Below are 8,695 nucleotides of genomic sequence, written 5' to 3' on the forward strand. Positions count from 1 at the left end.
CCCTGAACACAGCATCTGGTACATCCCCTGGTGGCTGACATATCAGGTGTCACCCCAGAACACAGAAACAGAAATAGCCCCCAGGTATTGTGGGGTAGGACCACTCCCCACCTCTTCACCCCAAAGCCCAGGTTCTCAGCCTCTCTATTAGGAACTGAAGGCAGCAAAGGCTCAGGCCCTGAGGCTGGAACCTTGTTTTGATTTGCAAGACTCTTAGTCAAATTGTAACCAAAGAGTGAGCCTTTCTTTCCTTCCTCAGCTACTCAAAAGGAAATAATCACCTTAGTGAGGCTCTGAGCCCAGGAGGTCAAACAAACAAGCCCATACACTTGAGCTTTAAATAGGAAGGGACAACTATAGGTTATGGTTTGGAAATGAAACAGAAGGGGCAGGAAAAGTTCACCTTGCAATCTGCCCACCCAGGTTCAGTCCCTGCACCCCACCTGGTCCCTCGAGGCTGCCAGGAGTGATCCCTTAAGGCAGAGCCAGGATTAAGACTTGAGCACCTGCCAGGTGTACCTCCCCGCACAAATAACAGAACAATAAAAACAGAAATTGCCAGGGCCTGTGGAATGCTACAATTCTAAATCCACAAACAATCCTAAATCCACAGGAAAAATAGGCAGGGCTTCATCCGAGTTAAAATCACATCGCAGCAATGTTTTTGAAACCCTATGTAACATGCAACATTATTTAAGCGTAGGGAATACAACGGTGTTTATTGAGAAATTCACTTGCTTCCAAGGATGCATCTGTAAGCATGTGTCCCCGCCGGTGCTTCCTCCACTTCCTGGCCCCCCAGAGCACTTCGGGGACCCTGAAGAAGTGATTGTGTCTGCCCCAGAATGGCCACACAAACAGTGATTGTGTCTGCCCCAGAATGGCCACACAAACACAGTGACAGCCTCGAGTGAGTCTCAGCGCTGTGGTCGTGCTTCTCCATAGTGAAGCCTCAACTCCAGGGGAGAATCGTCTCCTTTCTCCAAGCAGTGCTGAGCAAACTAGGGATTTCTCTGCCCAAGAGTGGTGTCGGCCCCCTACTGAGTTAAACAGAGCAGACCCAGACAGAAGGGGTAACCTGGGACAGTTCTTAGAGAAAAACAGATGGGATCTGGCAGCATGGGCCAGGGCATGGGCTCTTAGAACCACCCAACGGACAAGTGGCCAAAGGCAGAATAGACACATTAGACTCAATCAGACAGGACACAGGACCTTTCCCGCGGCTCTAGTAACTGTCTACCAAGAAGGTGAAGACTTTGCAGGCCCCTGGCGAGAGGGTTCAGAGGGAGCCTTTGGCCTGGGAAGGAACCCAATTACCTTCTAAGGCATCTGCCATCTGTTCTGATAGGTAACTGTTCGGATATTTTGTATACAAATGTGAGATGCAAACACTCAGCTTTTCGGGAGCAGGGGCGGGGCTTCCTCCCACCAGGTAGAACAAACACCTAGCACGTGAGAGCCCCGAGGGGACCCCCAGAACCCCTCCCCCAGCACCACTGGTGTGCACCCTATGCTCCGTGTCTTCAGGTCTCTTCAGAGTGAGCAGAGAAGCCGGGGCCTGAGCAGTGAATCTCACAGTGGGGCGGGCTGAACTGGGCACTGAGAGGAGCCGAGTAGAGCCGAGCTCCTGTGGGGGGGGGGCGGTGTGGGAGCCCCCCTCCACCCCCGCTGCCCGCTCAAGCTGGGGTTTTAAGAACCTCGCCATGGTGCTGGCGAAAGACCAAGGAGAACCGTGGAGAGCGAAGGGGCCACTTCCGGAAACCACCGTGCCCTTAAGCAGTTCTGCTGCTTCTAAGTGCCGGAGCATGTCTGTGTCAGTATGCACATGCGTGGACATGCATGCATGTGTGAGCGGATGTGGGCGTGGGTGCGCCCGTGGGCACACACGAGAGGATCTGCGTGCACACGTGGGCGGTATGTGCTTTTGCCAGTGTGCATGGGGGTCAGCATACAGGCACAGCCTATGTCAACATATGTGCATCATGCATCTCCCTCCAGCCTCCTTTGCAGAATGGACCAAGGAGCGCTTTTCCTCTCCTTTTTTGGGGGGAGCGCGCCTGCCCGGCTGGCCCAGAGGGTGGCTGCAAGCACAAGAAAGACTAGTTATCTAGAGGTGTGGGGGAGGGGGAAAGGCTGGTAACTCCCCACCTCGAATGCTCCGAGGTCGAGGATCTGGTCAGCCCCTCCATCTCAGCCCGGCTCTGTGCCCCTTACCCATTGTCATCTGGAAGGCAGATTCCTTTCATCTGCAGGGCCAGCGACTGGGGAGGGGAGGGAGTCAGCTGGGGGCGGGCAGCTAAGGAGAACAGGGTTTCTCCGGGAATGTGGAAGCATTCTGAGGTGGCCACAAGGGTGCTGCCACAGACCCAACAACCGAATGTGCCAGTCGGATCAAGAAAGCTGTTTTCCGGGGTACTGGGGCGATAGCACAGCGTATAGGGCGTTTGTCTTGCACACAGACGACCCAGGTTCGATTCCCAGCATCCCATAGGGTCCCCCCGAGCACTGCCAGGAGGGATTCCTGAGTGCATGAGCCAGGAGTAAACCCTGTGCATCGCCGGGTGTGACCCAAAAAGCGAAAAAAAAAAATGCTCTTTTCGGAAAGATTGCCACGGCCCCTCCCGGGGGGTGGGGGATGGAGAGATGGTGGAGGTGGAGGCACACTGGGCTTGCAAGTGGCCGAGCCGGGTTCAAGCTCCTGCACTACCTATGGGCCCTGAACCCTGCGCCCAGAGCCAGGACTGAGCCCTGATGTGGCCCCCAGGTGTGGCCCCCAGGTAGATATATAAAGGATGCCGTGCAGGGCGCCCCCCCCTCCCCGCCTGCATCAGCATCCCTCCCGGGCTCTGCCCCGCTGTGCTGGGCACCTCATTGTGATTGCAGATGGTCGGTCGCGTATGCAGCAAGGAGAACTATCTGGAAGGCATTTAATATAGTGACTCACAGGGTCATGCTTGGAAAATTCATTCAAATTGGCTTGGCATCAAGCCAAGGAAAACTGTCTGAAGAGGCTGCAAACAGAAGGTAATGGATTGAGTTGAAGGAGCGACGGAGGGGAGGGAGCCGACCGCGCAGGAGGGGCTGATGCGGTGACAAGCTCCCCCAGGCCCCCTCGCTCTGCGCCCCCACACCCTGCTCTGACGTCCGCTACCTGGTGACTGATCCCTGCCTCTCGCGGATGCTATTTCTGTTTGCACGGCGGCTGGGGTAGGGCGACAGATCTGTGTTCGGGGGGGCTCCCCCCTGGGGAGACCCACCCGTCTGTGGACCAAAACATTCCTATCAGCCTCTTCTGTAGTTTGAGCTAGTGGGGGAAAAAAAACCCATGGAGGCTTCCAGATGAGTTTCCAGGAGGTTTTCCAAGCCCGGTGTGTGCTCCGAGCCTGTCGGAGATCTTAACCCAAAGGCAGTCCGGCACTGTAGAGGTGCCAGCCGGTGACCTGAAGGGGCTCGGCGGCGTGGCCAGGGGTGTGTGTAACGCAAGGGTCACCATCTGGAATGTTTCCATCCCTGCGTACGCCTTCTGCCTGGACTCCCCCTCCTCCATGGAGCGTCAGAAATCACCTACTACGTGCTCCAGGGATTGTAGTCACAGAGCCAGGCTCCCACCCAGTGAGATGGGCTGGCACCAGCATCGAACTTGTGACCTCACGAAAGCCTGCACGGCAGGTGTCCTACCACCTTAGGCTGTTGCTCCTCCTTTCCGCAGCCCCCCCCCCCAAACAGGGCCGCAGTGCATGTTCTACAGCTGAGCCCTACCCTGCATGCTCAACACACGTGTACTCTGACAGGCCCCGAGGTGCCAAGTGTCCCCGTCCTTCCCTTTCCAGGCCTTGAACGACCACGTTCCACGCCCCTCGTCGCCCCCACCCGTCGTGGGAACGCTCGCTTATATTTCCACCGGGCCCATGCTAGTCCCCCAGAGTCTGCCCACGAGGCCTTGCACGGGGTTCCTTGGACCCTCACCATCTCCTGTCTGAGGGAATTCAAACATTTCACGGTGTCTTCTGAGGTCAGAGCCCCCCAAGGGAGCCCCTTGGAGAAAGGGTGGGTCCTTCTTCACACTGGACAGTCATGCCACTGGAACCGACTGACGCCAATTTTCTGGCTTAAAAGAACGTACGTTCCTTTCCCGTGTCTGGAGTCACAAGTCTGAACCGGGTCTCACCAGGCTGAAGTTAAGGTGTCATCAGGACTGGTCCCTTCTGCAGGGGCGAATCCTTTGCCTTGCCTTTACCGGCTTCTGGAGATTTCCCACCTTTCCTGCCAGTAGCTACTCCTCTCTGGCCACCTCCCCCTTCCCCCCCATCCAGGACCCTAGTTCCAGCTCATCAACCCAACTCATAGCTAAATTTCTTTTGACCTGTGAAAGGAGAGATCCAGGGGTTCCCGGAATTAGGACAAGGAGCCATTTGCCCTGCCTGTCCCCTCCTCCAGGGAGGCCTCGGGGTGGCACCCAAGTAGGCCAAGTGCGAAGGCTTCGTCCCAAAGACGAGGTCTGGTGACTCTCTCAACCGAAACAGCAATGTGGCATTGAACACGGGTTTCATTGCTCGAAAGCCTGAGGTTGAAGAATAAGGATCAGGACCGATGAGAAAATGCCAAGTGGGAAAGAAAATTAAGGCTGACGGTGAGTCACCAAACCCGGCCTTGTTTGTTTGGGGCCCAGCATAGCTCCGAGCAAAAACCCACTAACGGGTGGGCAGCCGTGCGTACCACAGTGAGTCTTACTGGAGCACTGCAGTCTACTTCTGCACCCAGGGCCGACCTGAGATCATTTCTTTTCGCCAAACCAAACTTTTCCTTTTGAAATGATTTCCAGTCAGCGAGCCCTCACAGACAAGTTGCAAAAATAGCGCAAAGAACTCCCGGAGACCGGAGACCGTTGCCACGGATTTCCCCATCACCAGTGTTTCACCATATTGGCCTCATGGGTCTCTGCCTTTTCTCTCTGCACATGCACACTTACACCCCCACGCACACATGCACACACGCACGCGCACACACACACACACACACACACACACACACACACAGCATTGTTATTTTTGCAAAACCATTCCCGGGTTCCTTGCTGCTGTGATACTTGTTACCTCTAAATCCTTCATTGAGGGGCTGGAGCCATAGCACAGCGGGTAGGGTGTTTGCCTTGCACGCAGCCAACATGGTCGACACAGGTTCGATTCCCAGCATCCCATATGGTCCCCTGAGCACTGCCAGGAGCAATTCCTGAGTGCATGAGCCAGGAGTAACCCCTGAGCATCGCCGGGTGTGACCCAAAAAGCAAATAAATAAATAAATAAAAATAAATCCTTCATTGAGCATTTTCTATGTTCCCTTGTGCCTAGCCAGTGCACACGCCGCCACAGGCTGGCCGCTTACATATTTTTGTGTGTTTGGGGGACCCTCTCCAAGCGGTTCAGGGCAGACTGCAGGCTCTGGGTTCAAGGTTCGCCCCTGGCATTGCTCAGGGAAGTCTTGCGTGGCTGGGGAGTGAATGGCAATGGGCACCCTATGCGCTGCTCTGACTCTGCCCACGGACACCTACATTTATGCCACGATTCCATGTCATTCTGCAGTACATCTAAATCACTAACGTCCTTGGTTTCAGAAGCAACCTATAGACCCCCCTTTGCCATCAGCAACAGCCCCCACACAACCCCTTCTTTCTGCGCTGCTCCCCGAGTGGTTCTCGGACCACCCGTTGAATTGAGCAGTTCGGTGTCTGCTTTGTGAGCGTTTCTGCCCCCCCCCACCCCCGTCTGCTCCGAGCCCACGCTTGGGTGGAGCCCGGCCCGCTAGTTGGCAACCCAGCTCCTGGGGGGGTTGACTTGATTATTTCATTCCGGGGTGGTTTGCCCAGTTTTTCCACTCGCGGCGGAGTTGGCAAGCCTTTGTATTTGTGGGTTTATAAGTAATAAGAACCGGAGGTGTTTTTAGCGGTGTAATTGCTCCCCCTTAAAATCGGTTTTATGGTTTCGGGGCGTCACGCGTGAGGCACGTGCTGTCACTGAGCCCACGCCTGGCCCCCACCCACCCATGTCTGCCTCCCGTCCCGTTACCTGCCTCAGTCTACCATGCCAGCTCCGGTTGTCAAATGTAGAATTTTAACGCTTTTAACGCCGTCGTCTCTTCTGCCCTTCCCGACAGCCAGTCTAGCCCCTCCACCTCCGTGTTCGATAGGGCCGCCGTGGGCTCCTGCTTCCGGCTTACTCCCCGCGGGACTTCCTAGACCTTGCGACCCTTTTATGCTCCAGGGTCCTGTCGCCCCAGACTTGATCAGCGGCCTGCCTTCACGTTGGCTTCTGGGGCCCTGCCCCCCATCACTCTCCCTTTGTGTGCGTGCTGTTGCTTTGGTGACTGCACTCACTACACTCAAGGCTGCAGGGTCTGGACTCTTACTCTTAGCTTTGGTGCTGTGCTCTGTGTGTGTGTGTGTGTGTGTGTGTGTGTGTGTGTGTGTGTGTGTGCCAGGACACTTTGCATTAGTGTTTGTGCTTTCTCGGGGGGAGGCACACGACTGGCCATGGTATCACACCGCATTATCCTTTTGCTTTGGAGACATACCTGGCAAAACTCAGGGTTTACTGCCTTCCTTCCTCTTTTCCTCCCTCCCACCCTCCCTCCTTCCCTTCCTCTCTTTCTCCATTTCTTCCCACCCTCCCTCCCTCCCTTCCTTCCTCTGTTCCCTCCCACCCTCCCTTCCATCCTCTCTCCCTCCCTCCTTCCCTCCCTCCTTTCTTTCTTTCCTTCCTCTCTCCCTCCTTCCCTTCCTCTGTTCCCTCCTCCCTCCCTCCCTCCTCCCTCCCTCCCTCCTTCCCTCCCTCCCTTCATCCCTCCCTCCTTCCCTTCCTCTCTTTCTCCATTTCTTCCCACCCTCCCTCCCTCCCTTCCTTCCTCTGTTCCCTCCCACCCTCCCTTCCATCCTCTCTCCCTCCCTCCTTCCCTCCCTCCTTTCTTTCTTTCCTTCCTCTCTCCCTCCTTCCCTTCCTCTGTTCCCTCCTCCCTCCCTCCCTCCTCCCTCCCTCCCTCCTTCCCTCCCTCCCTTCATCCCTCCCTCCTTCCCTTCCTCTCTTCCTCCGTTCCAACCCTCCCTCCCTCCCAGCCTCCGTCCCTCTGTTTCTCCCTCCCTTCCTTTCTACTTTCCTTCATCCCTCTCTCCCTCCCTCCCTCCCAGCCTCCCTCCCTCCCTTTCCTTCTTTCCTCTCTTTCCTCCCTCTTTAGTTCTCTCCTTCCCTTTCCCGCCCTCCTTCCTCTACCTTTACGCTCACAAGGCCCAGGCCTGAGTCTTCTGCAGATGCAGTTAAGGGATGTTCCTCGACCCGAACTTTTCATAAGGGAGTTCAGCTTCTTCAGAAGACGAGAGCACTCTCCCGCTGTGAAGGCACTTAGTGACTGAGCTGCAATGATTTCCTTCCTTCTTCCCGTCCTCCCTTCCTGCCTCTTTTCTTTGGGGCCATAGCCAACAGCGCCCGTGGGATTCCCCGTGTCCCAGCGCCCCAGCCCCCACGGGTTCCGTTGACACTAGAAGCTCTGTCCCTGGACTCAGGTGGGAAGAGGGACAGACGCCCAGGCCAGCAGGGAGGCGCCACTGGGGGGCGGGGGGCGGGCAGAGGAAGGAGCACAGCTCAGGGATGACGGCGGCCTCCCTCTTCTTTCTGCAACCCGGGAAATAGTGAGGTCTCTGTGGGGACTGGCATAGGGAGGGAAGGGAGAGAACAGGGCAGGGAGAGGCTGGCACTCAGAAGAGGCACAGGAGCTAAGCCGTGAACAGAGCCCGCCCCCCAGAAGGTCCAGGCTGGAGGACTTGCACGCCCTCCCCACCTGCTCCTCTAGGGGACCATAATTTGAGGGTTCAGAGGACCCAAAGGGTGGGGTGCCGATCTCCCTGGCGCCTTGCTCCCCGCTTGCACAGTTTCCGGCTCCCTCCTTCGTGTGGTGCTCGCACACACCCTGGCCGTGTTGCTGGAGCCTCTGTACCGCTTCCCCGCAGGGAAAATGCGGGGAAAACGCTGCCACGGAGGCACCAGAGCTGACCAGGGACTTCCCGTGGGGCCGCGCCTGGCCTGGAAGAGTGTCAGCAGGGCCTCTGAGGAGGGCAGTCGTGGCGCCCACCCATTCCCTGCGTGTCTGGAGCTGGGAGCCCTCCACTTCCTCTTCCTTAGCTTGCAGGTCACAGGCCGGTCTGGCCCTGGTGGGCTGCCCAGAGCAGGAAGCACACCCTGGAGTCAGGGCCACCAGGCTGGTGACATCCTGCGAGCAGGCATGCCTGGGTTCCCCCCCTCCCCCGGCTGTCACCAGGTGTGTCAGCTGCCGTGCCAAGTCCCACGTCACGGAGCTGGCAGGGCTGCAGAGGCAGGAAAGGGCCCCGCGGCTGGAGCCTGGATGACAAGGTCGCGCTGCTCCCTCCTGCATGAGAGACCGCCCCCCCTGCTGTCATGTGTCCAGCCCCACATACACTCATGCACACCCTCCTCATGTCCTGCACACACCAGCCCTCACCATCCCACAAACCCCCGGGCCTAGGGGCCCATACCCCCGCCCCTGACAAGTACCACAACACCAACATGTTCGTGGGCTCATGGCCTACATGTCTTCACACACCAGGCGCCTCCCACGGTTATGCCCTGTGACCCCCCCCCCCACCCTCACGGGCCTACACAGGGAAACCTAGTAAGCAACGTTCCCTGCGAAG

The sequence above is a fragment of the Sorex fumeus genome, unplaced genomic scaffold (genome assembly GCF_029834395.1).
Source record: "Sorex fumeus unplaced genomic scaffold, SorFum_2.1 ptg000075l, whole genome shotgun sequence".
Taxonomy (NCBI): Eukaryota; Metazoa; Chordata; class Mammalia; order Eulipotyphla; family Soricidae; genus Sorex; species Sorex fumeus.